This window comes from Macrotis lagotis, chromosome 3, assembly GCF_037893015.1.
Source record: "Macrotis lagotis isolate mMagLag1 chromosome 3, bilby.v1.9.chrom.fasta, whole genome shotgun sequence".
Taxonomy (NCBI): domain Eukaryota; kingdom Metazoa; phylum Chordata; class Mammalia; order Peramelemorphia; family Peramelidae; genus Macrotis; species Macrotis lagotis.
In genome coordinates, this window is record NC_133660.1 from 223,481,922 (window position 1) to 223,487,921 (window position 6,000).

Sequence of the window (6,000 nt, forward strand, 5' to 3'; positions counted from 1 at the left end):
AGGAGATTTGCAAAAATATGTAAAACAATACTACTCTTTTCACTAAATTGGAAAATATAAAATATAAATAAAAATAAAATAAATATAAAATAAAAATAAAAAAATAAAAATATAAATAAATAAAATAATATAATATAATTTTTAAAATAATATAATATAATTTTTAAAAATAATATAAATAAAAAATAAATAAAAATAAATAAATTAAATAAAAAATAAAAATAAATAAAAAATATAAAAATCATGCTATCTATGTTAGCATGTAATGAGCTTCTTATTGATAATTTAAAATGAATTAATAAATCAGTATTTTAACTGATATCAGTTTTAATTTCTAATATAGTAAATATTGACTGATAAAATCCACATAAACAAAAAGCTCTTTGGGATCCCCAAAGTCTCTAAAGGGCTCATGAGTCCAAAAACCTTGGGAACCATTGACTAATCCCCTTATTTTTACAGATGAAGAACAAACCCAGGTGATTCCCAACTTCATCATTTTGATGTCATATTCCAGACCTATCTTTCCTGTGTCTTACTGAATATAGTTTAGTATGGGATAAACATTGGATTTAGAATGAGGAAGACCATCTTCAAATCCTCCGTCTGACTCTTATGAGTCACTCACATTTTTCAACCTCCATTTTTTTTCTCATCTATAATATGAAGGAATTGGAATAGATGGTTTTTAAGGTCATTTTCAAGCCTGAAATTATGACCTATGAGAAGTAGTACAGGGAAGTAAAAAGAGTACAGGTTTGAGGAGTCAGGAGACCTGAGTTTTCATCCTAACCCTGCCCCAGGCTTACTGTGGCCTTGTAAAAATCCCTTCCTTTTATTATAAAATGAAGTGGTTGGACTAAATGACTTCTAGGACATGATGACTCCTATGGTCATTTCTTGGTTCCCAAACAACATGATCCTATGAGGGCATTGCAAGGTCACCTTGATCATTACCTATACCCTTGGATCACATCAGAGCCTGAGATCTCATCAGACACTGGAACTACATGGGCAGGGAGAGAGATCTCTACAGACTCACCTCCTTTGGCAAAATTGGTGAAAGTTGTTATTCTGAAATTCATCATTTAGACCAAGCGAGGCAAACAGGCCTCTTTCCTTAGTTCTCTAGCTACAGAGCTCAGCCCTGGTGAAATTTGGGGGACCTTCTCCCACATCCAAATGACAGGTGACTCTCCTCCTTGTCCTCCTGCGGGTGGTGGTGGGGAGTGATACTGGAATGTCCTCACATCTCAAAGTGCCCATGCTTTAGAACCAGAACTTTCTTATGGGCTATTATGATTTACCCTTCCTGGCAACTGATAGTTCTATCATTCTGCCCTCCGGCCATATGTTTCCTTCTTCCTTTTCATTGCAGTCATAGGGAAAGGGGAAATGATTTAATGGACAAGGTTCCCACAGGGGGAAAAAAACCAAATACCTTTTGCTCCCTCCCTAAGAGATAACAGGACCTTCCTCCCGCCTCTGCCCTCCATTCCTCACTCCTAACTTCACAGACAGAGTCTAAACCCAATGATTAGTCAATAGTATGAACCAAAGTCCAAAGGTAAATAGGCCTGTCTGATAAGTCAGGGCGGAGTCTGCTTTTCTGGTCTGTGTCTCTCCCAGCCTGGCTGCTTTTCTTTGGCCCAGATTAGTTGTTCTCAGATCTGAGCTGCAGCTGGGAAATACCCCCATTAAGCACACAGACATTTCTTTTTGTATTCAACCTTGGGAGTTTTTAATTAGTTTGGGAAAGTTGACTTGGTGAGTCTGTGCACATCACTAAAGGAGGAGGAAAAGGGTTTTTTTTTTTTTTTTTTTTTTGGTAAAGGCTGGGCTGGGCCCTAGAACCCTGGCAACAGACTGACCCCTTGTGCCCCTTGGGCCCTGACTCAAGGTTGATACATTTCTCAGGTCATTGAGCCTGTATCTTAACCCCAGATTGGTCCCTGACCCCAGTATCAGGATGGGTGCAGACCCAAGTTCAGGATGAACTCTGACCCTACCTACCCATTTAACCAAGTTCTATGCTCTTCACACTATCTGCTTTAGCCACTTTCATGACTGTTGGAGCACACTGTTTTCATCTTCCCATTCTGCCAGAAGTCTCCACTTACTTTGGGTAGACATCCCATAATTCCAATGGATTTGAGGTTCCTCAGCATAATTTAGCCCATCTGTCAAGATGGTTTACTGGAGTATAGGTAGCGCTACAACTTCTTGGAGCCACAGGTGAGAGTTGGGTAGCAGATTTAATGGCAAAACAGATATATTCATGTCATTTCCACTGATAAAATAGGTTTGCAATGTTGACCCAGGACTTTGGTAGCAAGGCCTTTCCTTTCTGGATCATTAATATCTGTGGTTGTAGCCCCCCCACATGAATGGTTGCCAACTTACATCTTCATGGGAGTTACTTCTTAAGATGGTGACTGTGGGTTCTGTTTAGAAGCATTGTTATTCCAAAGGTCCTTAGGTTCAGGATTCTGAGTTGTCTTCATCAGGATGTAAAGGGAGATGGTCAAAGTGGTAGTGCTGTTGGCTCCTGTTTCTCTCTTGAGATGCTTTGCTGTTTCATCTAGGCTGGTTTGCCTGCTGGTATCTTGGATCTATTCCTTAACTTGACAATCCCTTTTTGATCCTTTGCTAGATCCTCATTCATTTCCCTCCCATTGAGAATGAGCATTCCCCCAAAGCTTTGTCTTGGGCCTTCTCTCTTCTCTCTCTACACTCTGTCTGGATATTCTCATTGATTCTGATGGGCAAAAATCATCATCTCTAAGCAAATGACTCTCAAATCTATATTTCCAATCTTTCCTGAGCTCCAGACCCCTACCACCTGCAAGTCTTTTATGCTGCTCATATTCAGTGTGCTCCATACAAAGCTTGTTATCTTCTCCTTAACCTCCCCTCCATTTTCTGTATTTTGGTTTAGGACAGCACTATTCTCCCATATCCCCCATTTGGAAGCCTTGAAATCATCCTTGATTCTCTCCTTTATTCTGCTTCTCACTCCCAATCTAAAAAATTGTCATGTCTCATCTATTCTACCCTCATCATCTCTCTTACCTATCACCTTTTCTCCACTCCCATGGCCACCATCTTAATCCAGGTCATCATTACCTTTTGCCTCTTTATTGGTTTTCCCAAGCCTTATATATTCTACTCCTGCAACAACTCTTTTATTTATCACCAAATCTCCATTCCCATGGCTGCCCTCTTACTTGATGTTTTAACATTCTCCTTATTGGTTTTTCTACCTCTGGTCTCTCCCCCTTCTAAGTTCTCAACACCAAAATCCTTAATAACTTCCAATGGTTAAGTAACAAAAATCTATAGAGTTTTTTAATAAATGAAAAGGATAAAAATATGAATTACAATCGATTTAACTGCTATAACCCAGAGACCCCTTTCCCTTCATCCTGCAGTTGAAATCTCCTATATGTTTAATATTCACTTAATAGCATATGAACTCCATCTTCCAATGCAAGGTGATGGAGTAAGTAAAGCCTCTGAAGCCCTCTAGAATCTCCTCCAAACAACTAGAAAGCTTTCTCAGAATTTACTAGGAGCAAGGAAGCAGCTTACCAATATGGTAGGAAAGATCTGTCTCATGAGGATGGAAAGGGAGTGGGGTTCCAGAGCACCAGCAGCAACAAGGAGCCAAGCTGGGGGCAATCCCTAAGACCCTACCCCTTCTGCAAACCAGCAGCCTTTCTAAGCAAGTGAACAGACTGTGACACTCAGCATTGACCCCACCTCCTGCACAAGCCACCAAATGAAGCCTTGACCCCAATGCTAACCAATAGTGAAACCCCTCCCTGGGACTGGACTATAGCTAGACCCTGACCCTGGGTCTACCAGCAGAGATACCTTGTTTCCATAGCAACCCAGAAGCAGGGCCCCATCTCTGTGGCTGACTAACAGACTTACTACAAAATTTCCTTTCCTGGTCCAGCCACCAGAAAGATTCTGTTACCATAGTAACCAAGCACCAAGGCTTCACTCCAAAGCAGGCCTCAGAGGAGGCCAACAGGGAGGCTCTACTCCCCAGTACAAAACCAGAAGAGAAGCCTATCATTAAGAGAAAGCAAGTAGCTAAGGCCCGGAGTCCAGTGAAAGCAGCAATAAGACCCAGAGTCCCAGTACAAAAAAACTTGGGACAGTGCAGGACCAGAGCCCAAGTCTCACATAAGAACACCAAAAAAAAAAAAAAAAAAAAAAAAAAAAAAAAAAAGAGAGAGAGAGAAAAAAATAAACCAAAAAACCCCCCAAACTCAATAACAAAAAACTTAACTATATTACTATGGTGATAGGGAAGATCAAGGCATAAAGGACAATAGTATCAAATAGTTATCAGATAGTGATAATATCAAAATGGTTCCATGTGAAGCCTCAAAAAAAAAAATGTAATTTGGTTTCAGATCCAAAAAGAATTTCTAGAGGAACTTAAATAGGATTTTAAAAAGCTAATTAGAGAAACAGTAGAAAAATTGGGAAAAGAAATGAGAGTAATACAGGAAAATCATGAAAAAGAGTCAATAGTATGGGAAAAGATATAAAAAGTTTACCAAGGAAAATAATTTCCTAAAAAGTAGAATTGACCAAATGGAAAAGGAAGTACAAAAGTTCATTGAAGAAAATAATTCCTTAAAAATTAGAATTGAATAAGTGGAAACTAATGACCCTTTGAGATATCAAAATATGCTAAGTCAAAATCAAAAGCATAAAAAAATGGAAAAAAAATGTGCATTTTCTCATTGGAAAAACTACTGACTGGCCTAGAAAATAGATCCAGGAAAGATAATATAAGAATTATTAGACTATCCAGAAACCATGATCAAAACCAAACCAAATGAAATCCAACCTCAGACAACTTCTTATAATTTTTAAAATTTTCAAATTATCAAAGAAAACTGCCCTTATATCCTCAGGCAAAAAAGAAATTGAAAGAATCTTCTGATCACCATCTAAAAGAGATCCCCAAATGAAAATTCTCAGGAATATCCTAGCCAAATTCTAGAGCTCACAGATCAAAAAGAAAATATTGAAAACTGTCAAAAAGAAACAATTCAATATTGTGGAGCTACAGTTAGGATTACACAGAATTTAGAAACTTTCACATTAATGTAAAGAACTAGAGGACTTGGAATATACAAAAGAGTTAGGATTATAACCAAGAATCACCTACCAGCAAAACTGAATATAATCTTTTAGGGGGGAAATGAATATTTAATGAAAAAAGAGGACTTTCAAGTATTTCTAATCAAAAGACCAAAACAATGAAAAATTTGACTGTAAAATACAATACTCAAGAGAAACATAAAAAGGTAAAAAGGAAACAAGAGAAAAATAAGTAATTTAGTAAAGTTAATGTTTCTATTTCTACAAGGCAAGTTAATATTTGCAATTTTATTTCTATAGGAGCAATTAGAAGAAGTATGTGTAGACAGAAAGTATGGTTGTAAGGTGATTCTGATGGGTTGATACTCCCTCAAAAACAAAATAAAGGAAGGAGAAAGAAAATTGCATTGGAAGAAGAAGGAGTAGGGAGATCGAATGAGTAAGTTATCCCACATAAAAGAGTCATGAAAGACCTATTATAATAGAGGTGAAGATGGCAGGGGTGGAGGGTGGTGCATGATGGGCAAAGCTTAAACTTTACTCTCATCAAAATTAGCTCAAAGAGGGAATAACATACACATTCAGATGGATGTATAAAAATCTGTCTTACCTTCTAAGGAAGTAGAGAGGCATGAGGATAATAGAAGGGGTGGGAGGATTGATAAAAGGGAGTATTTATTGGCAAAGACAGTGATCAGAAGTAAAACATTTGTGAGGAGGGAAAGAATTGGGAGGGGGTTCAAGAGAGCATGGAAGCAAATGCACAATTAATTATCTTAATTCTAAATGTGAATGGGATGAACCCACCCATAAAATAGAAGCAGATAGCAGAATGGATTAAAAACCTAAATCATAAAATATATTATTTGCAAG

At 37.8% G+C, this 6,000-nt stretch overlaps 1 long non-coding RNA gene across 5 annotated transcripts in view; it reads right to left on the reverse strand.

Moving 5' to 3' along the window:
- Window positions 1-1,253, reverse strand: part of LOC141516423 (uncharacterized) — a 47,798-nt gene extending 46,545 nt beyond the window's left edge. For all 5 annotated transcript variants that reach the window (XR_012476700.1, XR_012476699.1, XR_012476697.1 and 2 more), the window contains exon 1: window positions 1,043-1,253. This is a non-coding gene — a long non-coding RNA (uncharacterized LOC141516423). The remainder of the gene's footprint in view (window positions 1-1,042) is intronic.
- Window positions 1,254-6,000: the final 4,747 nt, after the last annotated feature.